Here is a 25,000-nt window from a genome sequence, read left to right on the forward strand (position 1 = left end):
CTAATATATAATATATTAATTTTACATATTCATATATACTTATATCTTATGTATAGTGGGTGTGTGGCGCGGGGGGGTGAAATATTATTCGCGTAGAACGCTAATGTTCGTCCCGCGTTTACTTGGTAATAGAAGGAAAGTAATGATTATGAGACACTATACAATGATGAACAGCTGGGACGATACGCTTGTCTGTCATTGTATAGAGGAAAGGGGTACGGTGAAGAGGGGACGTAAAGGAGCAGATTGAAAATAATAAATGAGAGAGAGAGAGAGAAAGAGATGAGAGAGAGAGAGAGAGAGAGAGAGAGAGAGAGAGAGAGAGAGAAGAATAATTGGCAATAGAGGCAAAGGACAAACGTTAGAAATGGTGAAAAAGAGGCGAAAATATTGATATATTTTTAATATATCTGTATATATATATATATATATATATATATATATATATATATAATATATATATATATATATATGTCTTCTAAATATATTATAATTATGCAAGATTTTTGCCATTTTACATTGTAAGTATATGTGTGTGTATATATGTTTGTGTATGTATATGTATATACATATATATATGTGTGTGTGCATAGATATAGATAATCTACAAACTTGAATATTTAGAAGACTGTAAATGCATATGCATACAGCAGTTAGGAAGGCCGTTAGGGATAAACTATTAGACGATCTAATTGCACAGTATTTAGATTTAACCTCCTCCAATCTGACAGTAATGTGTACGAGAGTAAACACTTCATTTTCTTCTAGTTATGAGACTTACAAACTTATGCATATGTTATTGTTCTTTTGACAAATATGTAACCTAATGTTTTAACATTACGACCTGTTTTTGAGACATTTTAACCTATTTTTTATAACCTTTTTTTTTGAGATATTTTAACCTATTTTTTACAGCCTATTTTTGAAACATTTTAACCAATTTTAACTCTATTTTTTAACATAGTTTAACCTAATTTGAAAGGTGACCGGCACGATGGACTACAAACATAAATACACAACGTTCAGAATAAAAATGTTGAGAGAGAGAGAGAGAGAGAGAGAGAGAGAGAGAGAGAGAGAGACCTTACCTTACCTTACCTTACAGACCTTACATCTTGTTCGGGTTGCCCCAGGTCCCTCAGTGTGAGGCACCTCTAATGTCTACCAGAGAGTTGCTAGTACATCTTCCGGTATATTTTGCATCTTCCAATCTTGGATGGTCTGGGATGCAGTTTAGATATTTGTCGAGCTTATTCTTAAACACATCTACGCTCACTCCTGATATATTCCTCAGATGAGCTGGCAACGCATTGAATAGACGCTGCATTATCGATGCTGGTTGCGTAGTGGATTAATGTCCTGTGTGCCTTTCCTTATTTTCCTGGTATAGTTTTGGGCACTATTAATCTACCTCTGCTTGCTCTTTCTGATATTTTTAGTTCCATGATATTTTCTGCTATTCCTTCTATCTGTTTCCATGCCTGAATTATCATGTAGCGTTCTCTTCTCCTTTCTAGACTATATAATTTTAAGAATTGTAGTCTTTCCCGTAGTCTAGGTCCTTAACTTCTTCTATTCTAGCTGTAAAGGACTTTTGTACCTCTCTATTTGTGCAATATCCTTTTGATAGTGTGGGTACCTATCATATTGCAATATTCAAGTGGACTACGAACATATGTTTTATAAAGCAATAATCATGTGTTCAGCTTTTCTTTGTTTTGAAGTGCCGTAACAACATTCCCATTTTTTGCTTTACATTTTGCCAACAGAGTTGCTATTTGATCATTTCATAACATGTTCCTATTCATCATCACACCAAGGTCTTTAACTGCTTCCTTATTTGTGATGGTCTCATTATTAGGTCCCTTATATGCATATAGCTTTCTTTCTCTGTCTCCATAATTTATTGATTCAAATTTATATCGAGTTAAATACCATCCTATTTACCTCTGCCCAATCATATACTTTGTTAAGGTCTCTTTGTAGAGCGTTCCTATCTTCATCACAAGTAATTTCTCTACTTATTCTTGTGTCATCTGCGAAACTACTCACTACCGAATCTTTAACATTATTGTCTATGTCTTCAATCATATAACAAACAGTATTGCAGCTAACACAGTACCTTGCGGCACACCGGATATTACCTTGGCTTCATCCGATTCTCGTCGTTTGCAATAACTATCTGTTTTCTGTTGTGTAAAAATTCTTTAACCATTTTCCTACTTTATCCACGATATTGTGTTTTCTAATTTTCTTCGCTAATATATTATGGTCTACTTTATCAAAAGCTTTTGCAAAAAGTCTAAATAAACCACATCTGTTTTCATTTCCGCTTTTCATATTTTTGAATATGTTCTCACGGTGGACTAACAGTTGGGTTTGTGTACTTTTTCCGGGTACGAAACCATGTTGTCCTTTATTAAACAAATTATTTTTTATTAATGTTTCATAATATTTTTCTTCATTACCCTTTCATACACTTTCATAATATGTGATGTTAGACTCACAGGCCTATAATTACTTGCCTCTAGTCTTGATCCACTTTTGAAAGTAGGGGTAATATATGCTAATTTGTGCTCATCATATATCTTGCCTGTATCTACACTTTGTCTTAATAATATTGCAAGTGGCTTTGCGATAGAATGAACTACTTTCTTTAACAAAATAGCAGGAATTCCATCAGGCCCTGCAGCAGCTCCATTTTTAATTTCATTAATAGCCTGCACAATATCAGCTTCATTAATATCTATGTCAGCTAAATATTCACTAATTTTCATCCCTTACTTCTATATCATTATCTTCATTATCTATTCTAGGGGTGAATTCTCTCTTATATCGTTCTGCCAGTATGTTGCAAATTTCCTTTCATTTTTTTTTCATTCGTTAATCTCCCTTCAATTCTCAGAGGGCCTATTTCTATTCTTCTTTTATTTATCTTCTTCGCATATGAGTATAATAGTTTGGGGTTTTGCTTGATATTCAATAGGGTTTTTTTCTTCCAAGTCCCGTTTTTCATTTTCTTTTGATTGTAATAATCTTTTGTTCTGCATTTTTATATTACTTTTTAGTTCTATAACCTCTCCATGCATTTTTTCTTTTGCAAGACCTTTTTTCCACTTTCTGATTTTCTGGAACAAGATCCTTCTGTCTCTTGGTATGCATGAATGATGTTTACTTTTCTTCTTCGGTATATATTTTTCCACTATTTTCTCCAATATTTTATATAATATCTCCGTATTTACCCTTATGTCATCACTTACGAAAATGTTATCCCAATCTTTGTTTAATTCTTCATTAATTTCTGACCATTTTATATTTTTTACTGTAGAAAAGTTGTATTTTCCATATCCTTCCCCACTTTTTCATTTCTTGCTTATCTCTATTTTCACTTGCTTTTGGAATGAACTGTTAATTCTATGACATTATGGTCTGAAATACTCGCATTATAAACTATTATTTCTTTAACATAATTCATCTCGTTCACAAATACTAGGTCTAAAGTATTTTCCTTTCTGTTGGCAGGTGATTTATTTGTTGAATGTTGTATTCTAGTAGCATATCTAATAGCTTTTCAAATTGCCTCTTATCTTCTGCACTACTATTACTCTCTTTTTTATATGTATAAGTACAACCACAATCTCCTATTCGTTCTTTCCATTCTACGAAAGGAAAGTTGAAGTCACCAGATAGGAGAATAGTCCAGTCCTTGTGATTTCTACATATATCATCCAATTTTTCAATTATTAAGTCAAACTCTTTAGTATTAGGGGTCTATATATTACTATGTTCATCAATTTTTCAGATTCAAATTCTACCGCTATTAGTTCACATTCTGAGTTACTATATTTCTATATATTTTTCCTTGTTTTTTGTCTTTCCCATATATTGCGGTTCCCCCTTGATTCCTATTTTTTCTATCTGATCTATAAGTTTGGAACCCTTTTATTTGATCATCATTCCCAGTCTCTTGGAATACCAGTTTCACTTATATTCATTATATCTATTTTCTTTTCATTTTGGGTTTTAGTTCTTCTAAGTACTCTATTTTTCTTTTTGAGTTACTCGTAACTAAACCCTGCGCATTCATCACTATGATGGTTTGCGTGTTTTCTCCTTCATTTAATACTGGTAGTAATAAGGATTTTCCCATGTCTCTTTCCTGTTCTGGTATGTTGTTCTTTTTTTCATTTCCAGAAAGTTCTGACATTAAAAAATCCAACTTTTCCATAATATTTGATCTTCCTTCATCATAATTATTCATTTTGTGTCTGAATCTGCAATTTTCTCCGTTTCTGCAATATCCTCTTGCATAATAAATACAGTTATTATCTCTTGAGTAGAATTTCGGAGCTGATGCTTTGAAATTTTTTGCTGACACCTCTGCATATCTCATTGGTGGTTTGCTTTTCTCTTTTACCTGATATTCTTGATTTCTCTCTTTATTTGTTTCTTTCTTATTTTGGATTTTATTACTTGGTTGGTTATTTATTTGATTATGATTCATGGCTACAGGGTGCATATATTTGCATTTTTTGTCGAACCTTACATCCTTTTCCTTCTTTTAGGTTTTTCACATATTTTTGGATGCAGATCTCTGCAATCATCCCCATATCATCTAAGTATTGCACATTTACCATATATTTCATAGTTTTGACATATCTTAGGATGTTTGTAGTAACATCTTTCTCCAAATCTACAATTCCCTCTTTTCAAAAGATTGCAGATTTTGTTTGTTTCTTGTCTAGTTTTCCTCTTCCCGTTCATTGTTTATAGATCTGGGTAGAGCCTCTTCGGGGATTTGCTTTTCTGTGTTGTCATATCGTAATTTATTTTTTCTTCGTAGGTAGATGCTGCTTTATTGCCTCATATGTAGTATCAATGAGTATTTCTGCATCCATACTTTTATCTTGTTCTTTGTTTTCCTTATTTTTTTCTGTCATTTCATTTTTGTTTACTTCTCTTCGTTTTTCCTCTTCTTCTTCTTCTTCTTCCTCTTCTCTTCTTCTTCATCCTCAACTATTTGTACATTCAATCTTGATTTAATAACATTGTCTATCCATGATAGACATGTTGAACAAAAAATTCTGTATCTTTTCTCAAATCTTGTATTACCTCAGCACACTGTGGATGGGTCGGAATGTGCATGCAGCACATTTTCTGATTAGGTTTTGTGATTGACTATGCTATACCAAACCTTACACAGTTTGCATGCTTTTGGCATTCTTTTCCCTAATGCATCAATTAGGATATTCACAAGATTCACCTTATTCATTTTCTTTGTCGGAATATGTTGGTTTATGTATATTTTCTTTATGAGTCTCTTGACCACTTGGATTTTATTTGGAACTTCTTCAATTATTTTCAAGATGTTTTCATTAGATTTGTTCCAGTTTGAAGGATTATCCTTCTAATATAGCTATGAATGCTTTTTGTATCTTTTTGGTTAGGACTGTTGCTGATTTCATAGATGAGAAATGCCAGTTCCCTTCCTGCTACCTCATCGTATTGCGAATTTGCTAAACACGCCAAATTACGAGAGAGAATATACGAACTCTCTCAAAGAGCCAATATAAATGAGGGATGGGATGATGGGAGAGACACAGGGAAAATAAATTTCCCGGCTAATGAGCAAAGCTGATGGTAAAATCATCATTAATTAGAGAGCAAAGGTATAAGGAACGAGCGAGGAATTTACGGTGATCGGGGAGGGAGAGAGAGAGATTGGTCAGATAGGAGTCGAAGAGTCCGTGTTCACCGTGATGACGGACTTGCCAGGAGAGAGAGAGAGAGAGAGAGAGAGAGAGAGAGAGAGAATGGGCATAAGAATATTATTATGGACAAAACAGAGAGAGAGAGAGAGAGAGAGAGAGAGAGAGAGAGAGAGAGAGAGAGAGAGAGAGAGAGCAAAGCTATTATTACGAACTCAAAGAGAGAGAGAGAGAGAGAAAGAGAGAGAGCTGAAAACAGGATAGGCTCAAGAATATTATTACAGAGAGAGAGAGAGAGAGAGAGAGAGAGAGAGAGAGAGAGAGCGCAAGCATGCCAGAGGAAATGGCTCAGAAATGGAGGGTAAGAACGATTAGCCAGAACCTTAGCTAAAATTCTGATTTATGTCACGAAGGGAAAAAGATAAGGGTAAGATAAGGGAACAAAACATTGTTGTAAAAATGGGGTTGAGGAGAGAACAGATAAAAAGAATAAAAAGAATAAATATCAGTACATGAGAATAATGTGAAAAAAGAATGAAATAAAAAAACCGAAGGAACTTTTACACTATGAAACCGCTTGTTTGGAGCATTAGGAGATAACAGAGTTTAACGATGGTTGGGTCACTTTATTTAAGGAAGAGGATATACTGGAGTAGGTAGTACTGTGTATTAATAGATCTTGTGTTACTACACGTATTCCGTTCATTAATCATTCCTACATTTTTTCCCCCCCTTTTATCTGTTTTCTGGCTATTACTCCTAATGATAGTTTTTATGCATCTCTCGTGACAAAAGGTCTGAGTCAAGGTCGAAAGGAACATTAATGATTTTTTGTATCTTTTTTTATTTTTATTTATTTATTTATTTATTTATTTGGTTGATAGTAAGAGCGTGGACTTGTTGACCATTTTGTGAATTTGCGTTTTTTATCTATATTTACTTTCTGCCCATTCTTGGTGTTTATTTAGTCATTTATTGTTTTATTTTTTATCTTTTTATAAGCGAAATCTCTTCTTTCTGTATTTCCCTTTACCTGCTGTCAATTCCTCATAATAAACACCAGATCCTTTGAAAGTTTGAATTTCAAGTCATGGCCACTTTGGTGGGTTTGTTCCGTATGAATAGGGTTCATCTTTTGAATAATAATAATAATATTTATAACAATATTTATTTATTTATTTTTTTTTAAAGAACGTAAGCATACAGGTATGCATGCTGTATACTTTAAACGAAATGGCAGAAAATTTATTAACAGACAAATAAATAAATATTATTATTATTATTATTTTAATTATTATTATTATTAATTATTATTATTATTATTATTATTATTATTAATATTTATAGCGGCTCGAATCCTAGAGCTGCGTTCTCATTGGTCGACCAATGAGAACACAGCTCTAGGATTCGAGCCGCTATAAATATCGGCATGCAGACACCATCTCTTCACTTCTATTATTATTATTATCATTATTATTATTATTATTATTATATTATTATTATTATGCTTTACTCTCAAAGTATAACAACATACATACCTGTATGCTTACGTGCTTTCAAATTTGGCTTATTTAACCTTGACACGTTGAGTGTTCTGATATTTATGACAGTCTCTAGTAGTTCCGTGGTATTTTAAAGTTTTTTGTTCGGGATTTTAAGGTATTTTAGATGCATTAGTAAATCTCCTCTCTCTCTCTCTCTCTCTATCTCTAAACTCAGGAACTGATATATATATATATAATATATATATATATATATATATATATATATATATTTATAGTATAAATATATATATATATATATATATATATATATATATTCTCTGTGTGTGTGTATGTATGTAGATACATACGCATGTTTCTGTTGATAAAATCAAATTTAGTGATTCACAAACATGCTCGTAGAGAAATCACCATTAATCATCATTAATCAGTCATTTACCCCAGGAAGGTATTACAAGCAGCCCGCCCCCCCCTTTTTCTCCTTCCCAGGTACAAAGCGCCAGATAGAACCCGGTGATACGAAATACCTGTCTCCACGGACCTTATATACTGGCCGGCGTAATTACCGGGCTTGACCTGGTAATGCTAAGTAGCGGATCGAATGTATAATCTCCCTATTCATAAACATTCTCCGCAGATAAGCTTATACATATACAATGAAGGGGCTTAAGGGAGCATTTAACTTTACATGGATTCCGTTGCAGTATATATCCTTAGCGCCTCCTCCTCCTCCTCCTCCTCCAGGACTCCGTATCTTTTCACCCATCTGATCCTTACTCTCAGGTTTACGCTACTGCGCTTTCTTTCCTGATAGGCCCCGGGCGCAAGAGGGCGTTAACGCCCTTAGTTCACCTCACGCGGTGCACTGTTGGCATTTACAAACAGTTTGCAACGTTCCCACGGCCCTAGCTGCAGAAGATTCATAGCCTTTATTGTACTTATTATACTCTCACTTCCTTTCTTCAGTCTTGCTGTTCAATCTCTCTAACAGAAAATTCTTTTTGCGCCTCGTATTTCAGCTCCCCCATTTTCTGGATTATCTTGCTGTCCAGCCTCTCGAACTCAGTTTTCGTGTCTGCAAATCTGAGTAGCCGAAATTGCCACAGTACTTGAAATTTAGGCTGCTAAGCATAAATTTCATAAATCTTAAATGATAATAAACTAAAATAAAATAGATCATAAAATCATAAAAAAGATAAGATCCCGTGATGGGCTGTGTGTGCAGCACAATCGCTCTAAGGTGATAAGAGGCCTGTTATAGATCTCTGGACTTTGGCAACCAACATAAATTGTATATACCTATATATAAATGTGTGTGTATATATATAATAATATATAAATATATATATATATAATATATATTTATATATATATATATATATTATATATATATTTTATATATATAGATATCTGGATGCAGTCAACCAAGAGAAAAGTATCAATGAATATATATATATATATATATATATATATATATATATATATATATATACATACATATACATGCGCATATTATATTATATGGAATGACTCGTTCGGTCACAGTGGCTGTAATAGGAGAAGCAAATATCTCTCTTTTAATTCATATCACCAAGTGTGACCCAAAATAAACACTTTTTTTTTTCTAAGTACGTAACATAAAATATCTTTCCCTTTCTATGACGGGAGACACATTCGTAATAAACATGTAAATCGGTGCTCGCCAAGTAATTGCTATCTGACTCTGCTGTACCTTTTAAGGTCATCGTTATCTAAGGCAATTGGTAAATTGTATTTGATTTATTTAAAGCATACAGAACCTGGAGTAAGTTCATATTTTCTCATAGACGTCGGTAAGTGTCGTTTCAGATGATAAGGAATTGGCTCGTTGGCGATGCGTGATGGGAAAGTTTATAATAATAATAAAAATAATAATAATAATAATAATAATAATAATAATAATAATAGTAATAATAATAATAATAATAATAATAATAATAATAATAATAAAATAAAATTGGAAAAGAACATTGACGTTGCCGATAGTGAGGTCACTCTAAAATTTACTCATCGTTATTTTTATTGCTTTTATTTATTTATTTATTTATTTATCTATTTTTGTGATCTGGACGATATTTGTTTTGTTAGGTCTTTTCTTTCCTGAAGTAATTTTTCTTTCCTGAAGTAATAACGTTAGAAGGCCGAGAAAATTCTATCGTTTATCGCTGTTTTTGTTTGCTTTTGTTTTTGTTTACTGTATGTATCTAATGTAAATTTCTTCCTATATATATATATGAATAATAATATATATATATATATATATATATATATATTTATAGGAAGAAGTTACATATATATATATATATATATATATATATATAATGTGTGTGTTTTTGAGAGAGAGAGAAGAGAGAGAGAGAGAGAGAGAGAGGGAAAGATCAGGTAGACTACTTTCTCAATTTAAAATTAAGTCATTATATAAACAACAGGGTTTAGTACATTGATAGTTGAGCGATGATAAAAATGACGCATTTTGATCGCAATAATCAAAACATACGGCACATTTCCACTTTCCGTGTTAAGAGTTAAACAAGAGAGAGACCCGCCTTCCTGATTTTCCAATCCTTTCGTCTTGCTCCGACAGTGGGTCATAAAAAAGGACCCTTTCAGGTTGCCGTTGAAATTAGCAACAAAGGTTTTTCTTTATTCTACAGACGAGAGAAATCCCCTTCAGAGGAAGCAAAGGTAACCTGGGTAAAACGGCCAGGTAAAAAAAAGAAGAAAAAAAAAGTGTAGCTAATTACGTATGTGTTTATTGGTAATTTAGAGCTTCTCGGGTATACCTGGTCAGCTGGGCCCTGCGAGAACTGCCTTCTCAATGATGTAGGTATGAGCTTGTCCTGGGTATGGGGTACCGGAATGTGCAGAAGGTTAGTTTTCCCTGCGTCATTTTTGCTAATTTTTCGTTGCCTTTGTACGCACACATTCAAACGTAAGTATTTACAAATTTAATGTTGTGTGTTAATTTTTTTGTAAATCTTTTCATTTTTATTTTTCTTCTTTTTAATGTTATTGCTTGAATACAATCACTACACTTTCTCCACGCAATGCCAGTGTTTTAAGTTGTGTTGTTTACAAAATGTCATCGTTTTAAGTTTCGTTGTTTATATAATGTCAGTGATTAAAGTTTTATGGTTTACATATAGTCAGCATAAAAACAAAACTTTAGTTTTGTTGTTTACATATCGTCAGCAAAAAAAAAAACTTTTGTTTTGTTGTTTACATATTGTCACCATAAAAACAAAACTTAAGTTTTGTTGTTTACATATCGTTAGCATAAAAACAAAACTTAAAAAGTTTTGTTTTTTAAGCAGTTTAATTGTCTTAAGTTTCGTTGTTTACGCAATGCCAGCGTTCCAAGTTTCCTCGTCTATCGAAATATCCATTGAGAAACCTGTAGAGGGAAAGACTACTTTCTCTATCTCTCTCTCTCTCTCTCTCTCTCTTTTCAGAAACCAGATGTCAGCTGCACCCACACACCACACACCACACACGTCCCAAGAGCGCCTGCCATGGTAAGTAACACCTAAACACTTATCTTCCTTAGGGTATTATGCATGTGCATGTGTATATATCGTTATACGAAATTAAGGGGTTACACTGCGATAAGAGTAATTGGGACACAGGTGAATGATTGACAGTGATTGACTTCTGCGAATTAATGAGCCTTGCCGTGTATTCGCCTCGTACGTTATGTGATGATACCCTGTTATAATTATTGGTAATGGTAATTCTCGTTACTATTTCTCGTACGGTGTTTTTCGTCCTTCCTGTATTTAAGGAGGAAATTTCTCTGAGCGTGTGGGGTTGTGGAGTTTATCATAATCAGAGGAATATTAGTTTTCAGTAATATATTCAACCATTATATTTGTCCAACCGTCAAAGAAAATCAGCTGGAATGCTCGTATATGCAGTATACCCAGCGCTCCTATGAGCTTACTGAACTTTGTAACAGGAGAAACGTATTGAATTTAAACGAATTTAAATGGTTTAGGGGATATTCTCCGAACTTTTTCTCTTGGAGAGTGGGAAGGTTGCATTTGGATGTCGTTCGCTATTAATATATGTCGTTAACGCCAAGTTACGAAACAGTGTGACTGAGCGGTCTCTCTCTCTCTCTCTCTCTCTCTCTCTCTCTCTCTCTCTCTCTCTCTCTCTCAGGGAAACAAACTTTATACTAGTATATGTAATGTAAGGTTTTGACCAAGGTATTGCTAAATACTTAAACACACACACACACACATATATATTATGTGTGTGTGTGTGTGTGTGGATGCTCGTGTATGTGTGTGTGTACGAGCGCTCGCGCTCGTTCGCCTAATTAGTTTGGCGAAGAAAAGTGAGTCGTACCTCAAAGTAAGAGAGAGAGAGAGAGAGAGAGAGAGGACGCGGAGGGGTAATACCTCATTTTTAAGTTTACGCACACATAAATCTCCTTGGCTAATTGGTGTTAATAATTATAACCCTGACCTAATGACTGGCATTAGCGAAAATGTTTCCGAATTATGTGCTCGTTGATGGGGTGAGTGATGGCCCCCCACCCCTCCCCTTTCCCCTCCTTCCTGAAGAAGGAGAGGCGAAGGAAAGAGAGAGAGAGAGAGATGGGGCGGAAGGGGTTGCGATAGGGAAAAATGTAAGGATGGGAAGAGGGAAGACACTGGCGATGCTACAACGATGGTCTGGTCAGTGTTTGAATGGTTGACCAGCAATGAAACCACAGTCGTTACATCGATGGTCTGGTCAGTGTTTGAATGGGTGACCAGCAATGGAACCGCAGTCGTTACACCGATGGTCTAGTCAGTGTTTGAATGGGTGACCAGCAGTGAAACCCAAAACCCTACGTAAACAACCCTCTTTGACCACGTGTGGGATCATGGGAATTTCAAGCAAACCCACCTGAAATTTTAGTGCTTGGGAATTTGTAACAGATCTTAGGAATCTAGTGTGAGAGGCAGTATGTCACAGTTAAACACCAAGAATTCAACAGTGATTCACTGTGTTATATCTATATGGATTGATTGATAGTTATGGGCGCTGGCTTCATAATTATATCTGGGTGGTTAGTACAGTATGATTTTTACAATTGAACCAAATTTCGACAGCTAACAAAATTTAAAAGTTAGTATGATCAGAACTGCGGAATTGAAACCTATAAATACATAATTTTGCAGACATTACCAGATAAGTTTGATATGTATCCATGGGTTAAAAGAAAAAAAAATTAGATATGCGATGCCGTAGCCATTGCTGAGTTAATGTAATGTATAACTTGCATAATACGTATTAATACGTAATATCTGTTCATTCTTTAATTTCTCCAATTACTGATTTTTCTTTTGATTTCTCACTTGACTTATTATTTCATCGTTTACGTGACGTAACATCAAGTTATTTTTTTAAGACTTACCTATTGTAGGTAGCGCTGTTAATCCGTTCACTTTTGTTTCTCCTAATTCAGCTGTCCAACTTCTCCAATTCTTATTCCGCGTTCGTCGAGATTTCTCTCGGGTTAGCCTGTGAGAGTTAGAAACGAGTTTCAGTTGCTTAGATCAGTTAGCAGGTGTAAGTAAATATCCGTTTAAGTATCATGAAAAAGCGGTTATACTAGATTAGTCTGGTAACTTTACTTATCCTGTTAATTTCAGTGAGCAGATAATATATCATCTATACATATTTGATATTATTAAGAGAATTCCGTAAGTAACAGATACTATAGCACGTTCACTTAAGGTAGATCCTTGGGTGAGCCCTATGCCTGCGAGACGTTTGTTTGGCGGCCGCTGATCGGCTGGGAGCTGCCTACCTCCCTGTACCAGCCAATCAGCGGCCGACAAACAAATGTCTCTGGAGCAGGGGGCTCATCCAAGAATCAACCTTAGGTGAACTAGCTGTAGTAGATGTTCCCTGAAAAAGCTGCCAGGTCCTTACAGAAATTTATTGCTTTGTAAATTGTTAAGAAAATGTGAATGTATGAATATGTATGTATATGTATATATATGTGTATGGTGTGTATGTACGTTTATATATATAAAGTATATATATATATAATATATATATATATATATATATATATATATATGTGTGTGTGTGTGTGTGTGTACGTATATATATATATATATATAATATATATATATATATATATATGTGTGTGTGTGTGTGTGTGTGTGTACGTATATATATATATATATATATATATATATATATATATGTTGTATATATATATTTATACATACATATAATAACAAAAAAACTTGCTTCTCTCTTCGTTTACAAGAGTCATTCCACAACAAAATCGTGATCACCTTCTCTTCGCCGCTCCTTGTATCTTTTTGCTTGACCCTTACCAGCTGCTTATCTGACTGCGGAAGGAAGGCTGTAACCGGTTTAAAACGTATGCTAATTAGTTATTGTCTGTAACGAATCGGGTGATGAGGGGGTTCAGAACCCCCTTCAGCTGTTGGAGCGCTCTCCAGCTCCTCGGATTTAGAGGCAAACCGATCGGAACTTGAAGGTCTGAAGAAGAAATTTTGTACGGTTTATTATACACTTCTTTTGAGAGGGTCTCCATAAGCTATACCTGAAGAGACATTTTCTCTCTCTCTCTCTCTCTCTCTCTCTCTCTCTCTCTCTCTCTCTTTGTGCATGCTTTAACGAAAGAACTATGGCGTAAGCTACCTGAAGAGACATGCTCTCTCTCTCTCTCTCTCCTCTCTCTCTCTGTATACTTTAACGAAAAAACCATGGTATGAACTACCTGAAGAGACATTCTCTCTCTCTCTCTCTATCTCTCTCTCTCTCTCTCTCTCTCTCCCCATGTTATTCCATTTGTCTCCATAGCGGACGAACCATTGCTTCAACTAGAAGAGACTCTCTCTCTCTCTCTCTCTCTCTCTCTCTCTCTCTCTCTCTCTCTCTCCCCGTACTTTTCCATTTAGCTGACCAGCATCTCTCGGACAGTCTGGAAGGTTAACTGGCCGTAATCGATTAAAACTCGCGCGTATCGGTCGCGTATCGTACAAGAGCGTTAATTCCGAAGTCGTGGCGTAATATCGGTACGTATTGGGAAAGACGGGTCGTTGTAGGGTGGTGTAATGGGGTTCGGGGGGGAAGGGGGAGAGTAAGGAGGGGTTTTGTGTTGTTGTTGTTGTAGTTGTAGTGGTAAGCTTCATAACTCATTGGTGTAGCCGTAACCATATCTTTGCCTAATGACAGGGGCTAGACAAGTGGCTGTGTATGGAAATGGACCTCTACTAGATAAGGCAGCGTTTCCATACAATTAATTACAGGAACAAGGCGAAGAGTGCGGACTAGTGTTTTACGTCTATGATGAACATGGCGGTTCGAATCTTCGTATTTTTTGTTTTTGTTTACAATGACGTCGTATTTTTTCTTTTTATTCCTCTCCCCCTCTACCCTCCATATCTGGTGCGCAGAGATAGAGAGAGAGAGAGAGAGAGAGAGAGAGTTTCTTTTTTTTATTTCTTCCCTCTCCCCCTCCCTCCCCCATATCTGGTGCGCACAGAGAGAGAGAGAGAGAGAGAGGAGAGAGAGAGAGAGAGAATATTTGTTGCTAATATCTAATGGAATATAAATGTATTACCAGGACAATATTGAAAGGATTGTATCTGTATTACAAAAAGAAGATTAAACGGAATAGATCCTTATTACCAAGGCCATACTCATATCAAGAAGTCTCTGATACCAAAACATATTCATCTCAAGATCTCTCTAATGCCAAAACAATGATGTAACCAACACACAGCATTTAAAAGAATAAACATATATTACCAAGTCAATATTTAATTGAATAAATCTGTTTTACCATAGCAATATTTGAATCAATCTGTATTGCCAAGACGATATTCAACGGAATAAATTTGTTTTAGAGAAAAAAATATTTATCGAGTTAATCTGTTTTACCTTATAATATTTAACGGAATAAATCTGTATTGCAGAGGCAGTATTTCACGGAATAAATCTGTATTACCAAGACGATATTAAAAGGAATATATCTGTATTACCAAGACTATTTCGCAGAATATGTCTCTATTGCCTAGACAATATTATTAAAGGGAATAAATCCATATTACCAAGACAATATATAAAGAAGTAAATCTGTATTACCAAGGCAATATCTCTTTTATCAAGGCAATATTTAAAGAACTAAATCTTTATCACCATGGCAATATTTCACCGAATATATCTGTATTACCAAGACAGTATTTAAAGAAATAAATTGTTTTGCCCCCAAATAGAAAGAAAGTCTTTCCGGGAGCAGTTTACTGGAATGCAGAGGTGATTAAAGCATTGGCTAATGTTGCTCATCTCTCTCGATCATGACCTGGAATTATTATTATTATTATCATTATTGTTATTATTATTATTATTCAACAGCACAGGATGGTTTCCCAAACAGAGGCAATGCGTTATTGCTCCCGCAGTCTCTCTCTCTCTCTCTCTCTCTCTCTCTCTCTCTCTCTCTCTCTCTCTCTCTCAAAGCAATCGTCACGGTCACATGAGAAGGCTGGATCATTAGCACGTCACTCATGTAATGAATTAAGTGATGTTTGACTACGATGTTATGTTCCGCTCGTATTCATCCTGAATTTTTATTCTTTTTTTATTGTAACAGCTCCTCCCCCCCTCTCTTCTCCCCTCTCCTACTACCCTCACCCTCTCCCTCCCACTCCCCCGCCCCCAGCACAAAAAAGGATGAAAAAGGAAAGATTTTGTTTTCTAGACTCGCGTAATTCAAATACCTTGTTGTTTTCACGTTTCATAAAAAAAATAATGAATATGTTGGCGATGACATTTGATGGATACTTTTAATCAAGAAAAATATGATCCAATTAAGCAAAAATATTGCTTGCATCACGGTTATTAATTAGAGTTTAGGGGGTACTTGGTAATTATATGACATAATTAATTCGTAATTGAAACTGGGATTACAATATTTCCTGACATGTCTGGAATTAAACCATAAAGTTTCAAATCCGGAATCAAGTTGTATATAATTCCCGCGAGGAGCGAATCCTTAGAGTTTTTGACGTTTCCAAAAAATATATCAGGTTTTAGTTGACGGCAGAAAGTCAGGCAGCTATCATGGAAATTGAGGCAGGTTGCGCTATGCAAAGAATTCATTTCATTTTTGTTTTTTTTTTAACGACGGAGAACGCTGATTATGCCCGACTCGCTCCCTCGCTAATGGTTTCCACTCAGTTGGCGATAAATGGAATCTTTTGTGTGCGCTGTTGGCGTCCGTATGTTTTGAATCAGACGGTTAATTGTTGATTATAACAACTTTTGGAAAAGAAGATAATGGTGTATATAAGTTAAGAGCTTGACTGGCCGATGATGGGTACAGTTGCTGAGTTGGTTTGTAGACTGTTCCACCATGTTACAGGCAATTTAGTTTTTGATTGCAGAGCGTTACTGCTAAGTATACATACAGTCGTGGATTGCGTTCGAGTTTGTGCATTCGACAGTCACAGCTTGCTAAAGCGTGTTTTTTATTTTGGTTAATTGATTTATTTATATATTAATGTATTTAATTATATTTTCGTAGCGCCTATTCGTTTCTAGGAAGTAGCGTTTAGGCCGTTAGTCTTTGAAGGGTCCTGGAAGAAAGATATACCGTCTGCAAATGTAGATTGATTGATTGATGCAAACATGTACCATGACGTCACAACAACTTAGGTCATCGACGCCGTCTGCAAATGCAAATGCTTAAAATAGATCGTGCCGGGGTCGATGTCGAGATGTCGACTCTTCCCTGTGAATACGGTTACATGGGAAAATTCTGGCTCAGGTTTTGAATTGAAAAACTGTTGTTCTTAGAAAGTAACGGATAAAAACGGAAGACTTGTTTAATAACATTCACTTTTGGAGTTCCGACCTACTACAAGCACCTCGGTGGCTTGATTGGTTTGGCCTTAGCCTGCCACCTCTGTGGCCGCGAGTTCGATTCTCGGGCATTCCATGGAGATGTGAGAGATGTGTATTTCTGGTGATGGAAGTTCACTCTCGACGTGGTTCGGAACTCACGTGTATAAATCCATTGGTCCCGTTGCTGAATAACCACTGGTTCTAAGCAATGTAAAAACGCCATACAAGCAAACCGAGCTATCACATTTTGATTTCGTTGCCTCCTAACACTTTTGTCGAAAATTCCTCGATGCCCAAGTGTCTTCATGGGAGGGATTCCGTGTCGTCAATTCACATCAAAACAGAGGTAAGAAGAAGATACGTCCACTTGCGACGGTCGCATCTCTTATCCACTGCACGGAGGGCTATACTACCTTCGGACTTCTTATCAGCCGCGTTGTTCCCAAAACTTATCAAAGGCCTCTTCTTCTTCTTCTTTGGTCCTCCTCTTCTTTTTGGTCTTCTTTTTCTTCTTTTTCGTTCTTTTTGGTTTTCTTCTTTTTAGCTTACTTCTCTTCTTGTTTTTAGGTCTTATTCTTCCCTTTTTTCTTCTTCTTATTCTTGTAGGTTTTCTTATTCTTCTTCTTCTTCTTCCTCTTCTGCTTCTTCTTCTTCTTCTGAGGCGCATTCTCTCCTTTATTTGGGATTCCCTGGATTTTCCCTAACTTCGTGGTGCTTACTTGGGCACCTGATGGATTCTCGGGAATAGATGAAGCGAGTTGAGTTGAAGGAAGATGTGCTTGGAAAGTTCGGGCAAAAAGAAGTCCGTCATTTGAAAGGCTTATTAAAAAGAAACGAGCGTCGTAAGTAAATGTGTGTATGATTTATGGTTTTTATGTATGTTTTGAAATGCGAAAAAGAGCCAGTGATTTATGCCTCTATAAATGCGTACGAATACGTGACACATTCGAAGGATAAACTCCCACCCAGAATTATATATATATATATATATATATATATAAATAATAATAGTATATATAATATATATATATATATATATACCCCTCGTTGTCTAGGTGGTGCGACCTTTGGTTTAGAAATGTTACTTTGAATGATACGTACGTGATAAAATGGAAAACGAGATCAGTAAGTTATATATACATACATACATATACATACATACTATATATATATTATATATATATATATATATATATATATATATATATATATATATATATTATGTATGTATATATATTATGTATATATATATATATATATATATATATATATATATATATATATATATATAACCCTGTGTATTTCCCGAATTTCAGACTCTTAAGTAATTTGAAAGGAGATTGTTATCTTTATAAGATATTTTCGTCTCTTTAAATACTGCCTTCGTCAAAACATTGTATAACTTATGAGAAGTTTGCACAAAACTATCCCGATTTAATTGTAATAAGCAAAAGTCCACACGCGCTACTGCGGAGCCATCTGGAGTTAAAAAAAAAATGCGTAACCCCAAACAAAACCGCCTTAAATGGAAGTTGCTACCGGTTTTGGGTTAAAAGGGGCCTATCAGCCAATCATCAGCTCGGCACCCGGGTAAAAATTATACATAATGCATATAATTATACCCCGTGAGATATATCTCTTAAAGGGAAAAGGAGTTGGGGTCCTCTGGCATGCTAATTAATGGGGTTGAAATTTTATATCGCGATGACCACAATTTAAGCTGCGCGGGAAAGGGAGGGAAGGAGAAGAGGGTGAGATATGGTACGGCAATTAATGAGGGTAAAGGAAAATAAAGAGAGAGATATATATATAAAAAACTGAAAAGATAATAATGGAAGTTAGAGCGAAGATGGAAGACAGAGATGGAAAAGGAACCGTTGCGGGAGAGATATATGTTTGTAATCTTCAGCGGAGCTGGTTTGTATGGAATGATGTATTGTGATTTGAGTGTTTTGACTAAAATTACGAAGGGTTTGTGCCTTCCGTTGATAGATTCCGTTGTAGCTCTTGCCAAAAGAGGGCAGAGGACCGTAAATAAAAAATGTATTTAGTGGAATCTATAGCGACTTTGAATTACTTACATAAATCGAGTGGGCTTCAGTTTTTATTCTATAAAAGCATTGGTCTTTTAGTTTCGTGAAAGATTTCGTAAAGAATTACATCTCCTGGTCTGTTTCACAGACAAAAATAGCGGGTTCGAAATAGAAGCCTAAAAATTGTAAGGTTTGTTTTTGTAAAATCATTGAATTTTTTAGTTTCTTGAAAGATTTCGTAGAGAATTGCATCTCCTGGTCTGTTTCACAGTTAAAAATAGCGGGTTCGAAACAGAACCATAAAAATTGTAAGGTTTGTCAAGAGGTTAAGATCAGAATGTGACTGAAACTTAGAAAAGATGAGTGGAAATACAATGAGACGTGGATATTACTCGAGTAATCGACTTGGGCAACTGCATTCGTCTTGTTCACTGTAATGGATACGGAGAGAGAGAGAGAGAGAGAGAGAGAGGGTGGGTTCTTGATCAGATTTTGCATGTTTATACTCGTTTCCTAAACGACTGTATTTATTTTAGTGTCGATGATGCATTCCGTTTTATTTACTACTGGATTTGCTATTACTAAGAAATAAATGTTTCTGGCCATAACCACATTCTTAGTGTAATATTGCCATACTGTGGGTGTCGTGTTTACGGGATTTATGGCGGGTCTTCGAGAATTATAAAACAACAATGACAGGAATGTGCATCTGAATTATATTGGTTGTACGACATTATTCATTATTATTGGCATCATCTCCCTTGTAATAATTCCGCGCGCTGAATTTGATTTTGTTTGTGATATCACTATTTGATTTGCCTCTCTCTCTCTCTCTCTCTCTCTCTCTCTCTCTCTCTCTCTCTCTCTCTCTCTTTTTAAAGATTACAAGGAAAATCTACCACGGTAAATTGATTCACCCTTTGACATTTGAAAGTAAATCCAGCTATTATTTGACAAAAGCGGTTTTTTTGATAGCACGGGCTCTTTGCTCGTAAACCTTATAATCTTAAATAGTTTTACCAAAACTGACCCATTTCTTAAGTCGTAGGGCTAATCTGGTCCTTGAGCTACCTAAGAAGTCAGGTTATACAAAAGCGTAAATGGTATTATAATGTGTTTATAAAAATCGCAAGGAATACTTTTTGTCCTTAAACTGCGGAATCAAGGATGATACTGAAGTCACGTCGTTCGAATACATTATTATTTGCCATCCTCTCCGCCTTCTTTCCAAAACTTCCCAATGATATACATTTATCACCAGCTGTTGTCTCTCATTCCATCCGCGTGACTAGACCACCTTAAAATATCCTCCTCTATATTTTAAATCCTTGATAGTGTCCTTCTTGTATATTGTTCATTCTTTTCATTTTTATTTTTACAATCTATTTCTCTCTCTCTCTCTCTCGTCTCTCTCTCTCTCTCTCTATCATATATATATATATATATATATATATATCATATATATAGATATATATATATACCACGTAAAAAAATTATTTTATCTCAGTAACTATTTTTTCTTAAGTTTTCATTCGGCATCAAAACTTCACTCTCGTATTTCGTTAAATACTTTTCACTGAAAGCATTGAAATCTGAACGAAATAAATTGTGACATTCTAATTCCCAAGTGGGATTTCAACTGATCCTGGTGTGCAGGTTTATGCCTAATTAGACTGTTCAGCTATTTTAAAAAAATGATTCTCAGTTTTCAGTTACTGTACTTTTACTTATGTGTGTGTTGTGTGTGTGTGTGTGTGTGTGCGTGCGCGTGTGTGTGTGTGGGCTTCTTTTCATAAGCTCACCACTATCACAGAAAATAAAGGTTAACACCATAGAAAACGGCGAAATGGTTCGCTGTAGCATCAAAGAAAACGGGACATAGGTACGTTTATCATCATTGCTTTACTTGCCTGGATACTTGGGCGCAATCCTACACACGCACACACTTCCCCTCCCTCCCTTTATCTCTCTCATCCTCCTCCCCTCCCCCTCCCCCTCGCTTATTGGTGGACCAGTCATCCCGTCCTTGGCTAAACATCCTCATCGAAAAGTCCTTTACTTCTTATAAGTGTGACGTTATTTTAACTTGTATAGCCCCCGTTGGCCAAACTGATTAACGCCTAATAACTACCTGCTTGATTACACTCCTCTCTGAAGATAGGGTATTAACGGACCCACGATCATAGTTATTACTCCACCCCGGGTATTAGTGTCAGGCCGGGCATTTATCAACCTCAGATTGGCTCGATTCCGTAGGACTAATCACTGCAGACTTTCGGGGGGTTCGTTCGCTTGTTATTATTATTATTATTATTATTATTATTATTATTATTATTATTATTATTATTACTGGAAATTTATTTCATGGCGATTAATAGAAATGTTCTTAAAGAACGCTTATATAGTTCTTTTGAGAGCACAAGGATTAAATAATGTTGTTTCTGGTTTTGCGACGAAATGACCCGCGATTATGGTATTTCAAGGCTTTCGTGTTTTAGCAAAACACCTTAGTTAATAATGGTGGTTCAGAGAAATTCAAGACGAACGTTGTTTTAGCAAACTTAATTAATGGTGGATCAGAGAAAATCAAAAGGAAAGAAAAGTAGGCAGGCATTTACATACCTATATATATAATTATATATATATATATATATATATAATTTATTATTTATATGTATATAGAATATACTATATATATATATATATATATATATATATATATATATGTGTGTGTGTGTGTGTGTGTGTGTATACATATATAATTGGTATTGTGTATAAACCTAATAATGTTTTTCAAAGAGGTAACTTATTACTTAGCATTAGTGGAAAAAAAATACTTTCCCCATAACAATTCTAGGAAAATTTTTATAAATCGGCAGAATATAGACCCTGTTGTATACCGTGTCTAGCAGACCTCCCCGAGAAAGCCGGGCGGGCGGGCGGGTTTGTGGGCAGGTGGTGGGTGGGTGGGCGGGTGGTTGAAAAATGCGTATGTCTTTAAGCTGCGTAAATCTCTCCACTTTGTTGTCACTCCGACGGGAACACTCCGCTCTTCATTGTGTAGCCCAAGGTGGCCCCGAGGAACGCGGTGTCTCACGGATGACGGGAGATGGATGAATCTCATTGAAGACGGATGATCGCATGGCATGAACGTGGATGAATGTGATGACTGGGCGATTTCCCTGTGGGAGAGAAAAAAAAATCGACGGAAAAAATCCGTCAAATTGAATTGATTGTAGTTTTGTGTGTGTGTTTTGCTTTTAACAGCAGCTTAGTTCTGGAGATGTTTTGTTTGCTCTCTCTCGACTGTCGTTAAATTCTTATATATATTTTTTTTCTAAAGTTTTATTTATTTGTTTATTTATTTATTTACTTATTTATTTATTTATTCATTTATTTCCTTATTTATTTATTTCCTTATTTATTTCTTTATTATTTATTTCCTTATTTATGTATTTCCTCATTTACTTCTTTATTTATTTATTTCCTTATTTATGTATATCCCTATGTATGTCTTTATTTATTTATTTCCTTATTTATTTATTTCCTTATATATGTATTTCCTTATTTATTTCCTTACTTATTTCTTTATTATAGTATATAATTACGTATTTATCTATTTATTTTTCTATTTCATTAATTGTTTATTCATTAATTTATTAATTAATTTTTTATTCATTAATTTATTTATTCATTGGTCTGTCATATCGTCTGCGGCATTATTTCAGCTAAACCTTACAAACTATATCTGTCTCCGAATCTCGTCCAGAGGGAGAGAGAGAGAGAGAAGCTACGTATATCCATTACTTGGTTTGTTTGTCACGTATCTAATTTGATCTTCTCTTGTGCGCAATGGAAAATACCACTAGTATCTTTCACAGGTATATTTTTTAATAATATTAAGCACCTGCCATTTTTATTGTGGTTTTTGCTTTTATTCCTTAACTCCCATAATATAGATAAAGGATAGATCTCAATCTTAGATGGAAATTATTCTTCGTTACCTAACAGCCAATATAATGTTATAAAGAAAAATCTCAATATGGGTGTCGTGTCCGTCAGTGCACCTCACAAGCTTGTAGGTATTACTAAAGGTTCGGCCCCCTAGCTGCAACCCTTTTCGTTCCTTTTACTGTACCCCCATTCTTGTTATCTGTCTTCCATCTCGCTATTCACTCTTCTAACAATTCTTTCGAAGTGTAACTGCTTTGAGGTTTTCCTCCTGTTACACCTTTCAAACCTACCGACTCTCGATTTCCTTTCCATCGCCGAATGGCCTCGTAGGTCCTAGTGCTTGGCCTTTGGCCTAAGCTCCATTTTCCATTCTTTATAAGAGAATCAAATCGTGCGTTATTAAATTTCTAATGTTTTCATTTCATATTGATTCACAAACTGATGGTCGATGTTTCTGAAAAGTTAACCGTCTCGTCAAGGTCACTTTTCGTCAGTTGTTGAGATGGGCTTGTTAAAACACACGCGAACACTTATAACACGCGCGCGCGCAGAACGCGAATAAATAAAATTTTCTTCTAGTATTGTTTGCAGAAAGAAAAATAAGATACGAAGTCGAAATTGTCATTCCTTGATACATGCATAATGAACTGTTGTTTCTTGATGCAACTTATTATGTAGAGAACATGAACTGTAGAATACTGTGAATTAGTATGATTTTTTGAAATATTAATATCGAACAGAAACTATTGAAAGAGAAAAGAGAAGTAAGTCCTTTTTGTCCTGTGACTCTTGCGTGGTTTCCTGACGTAAAATTTCCGTTTCGCATCCCCCTCATACGTCTCGCCTGAAAGAGGTTTAACGGAAGATGCATTGCTTGTAAATAATATATATATATATATAAGATATATATATATATAATATATATATATATATATAGATACACACATATATATATATATATGTGGTGTGTGTGTGTGTGTTTATATATATATAATATATATATATATGTGTGTGTGTAGTATATATATATATATATATATATATATATAGTGTTAACCAGTTGTCTGTACATCATTCATTATGAAACAGTAGTAAGTCCAGCATGTTATTTATGCAATCTGTAACGCTTCTACGACAATATAAAATCAGTGTCATGTTTACTGATGAAATCGACATACTTCTACAACTGAACGAAATATGTCAGTGCTCATTATTTTGATTGATCATCGCACAGTATTGCTGAAGAAAATGTGTGGGTCATCTTTTCAATTGATCGATCACTGTGCAGTTTTGCAAATTGCCAGCGGGAACCCGTTCGTGAGGGAATTATCTTTACAAAAGCCTCAATCTTCTCCAAGAAACTTATATATATCCAGTCTCTCTCGGTTACGGCTTAGAATGGCAGAATATCTTGCAACAGTTGCCATGCAATTTCCATGACTTATGCAAGACCCGTTTTTACCGCTATTAATATATAACCTGTGTCGTTAATTTAAGTTAACGTATGTTTTCGCTGGTGCTGGCGTTTTATCAATTATTAGTTGTAGAGAATGTGTAGGGCGGTCATGTTTTATGTGCTCCATTGGCTGACAGGAAGGTGTGATCTATACAGTGGTCTAATTAATTTCTATTAACTTTTCATTTTAGGTGTAGCTCTCTCTCTCTCTCTCTCTCTCTCTCTCTCTCTCTCTCTCTCTCTCTCTCTCTCTCCACCCAGGCACTCAGAAACACACCCATTTACATTGCTTCGGCAAATATTATTCCTGTCATCTATTTTTTTTAATTCATTCTTTTTCAAACGCAATACGTCTCTCGTTGCTACAAAATCTACAAAACGTACAACGTTCTTTTATTCTTTTACATCCCCCTCTCCCCACCC

The 25,000-nt window shown here is 35.2% G+C and overlaps 1 long non-coding RNA gene across 2 annotated transcripts in view; it reads left to right on the top strand.

Annotated features, from left to right (window-relative positions):
* Positions 1-25,000, top strand: part of LOC135201734 (uncharacterized) — a 413,301-nt gene that overhangs the window by 378,109 nt on the left and 10,192 nt on the right. For both annotated transcript variants that reach the window (XR_010311596.1, XR_010311597.1), the window contains one exon: positions 10,702-10,764. This is a non-coding gene — a long non-coding RNA (uncharacterized LOC135201734). The remainder of the gene's footprint in view (positions 1-10,701; positions 10,765-25,000) is intronic.

The sequence above is a fragment of the Macrobrachium nipponense genome, chromosome 28, assembly GCF_015104395.2.
Source record: "Macrobrachium nipponense isolate FS-2020 chromosome 28, ASM1510439v2, whole genome shotgun sequence".
Taxonomy (NCBI): domain Eukaryota; kingdom Metazoa; phylum Arthropoda; class Malacostraca; order Decapoda; family Palaemonidae; genus Macrobrachium; species Macrobrachium nipponense.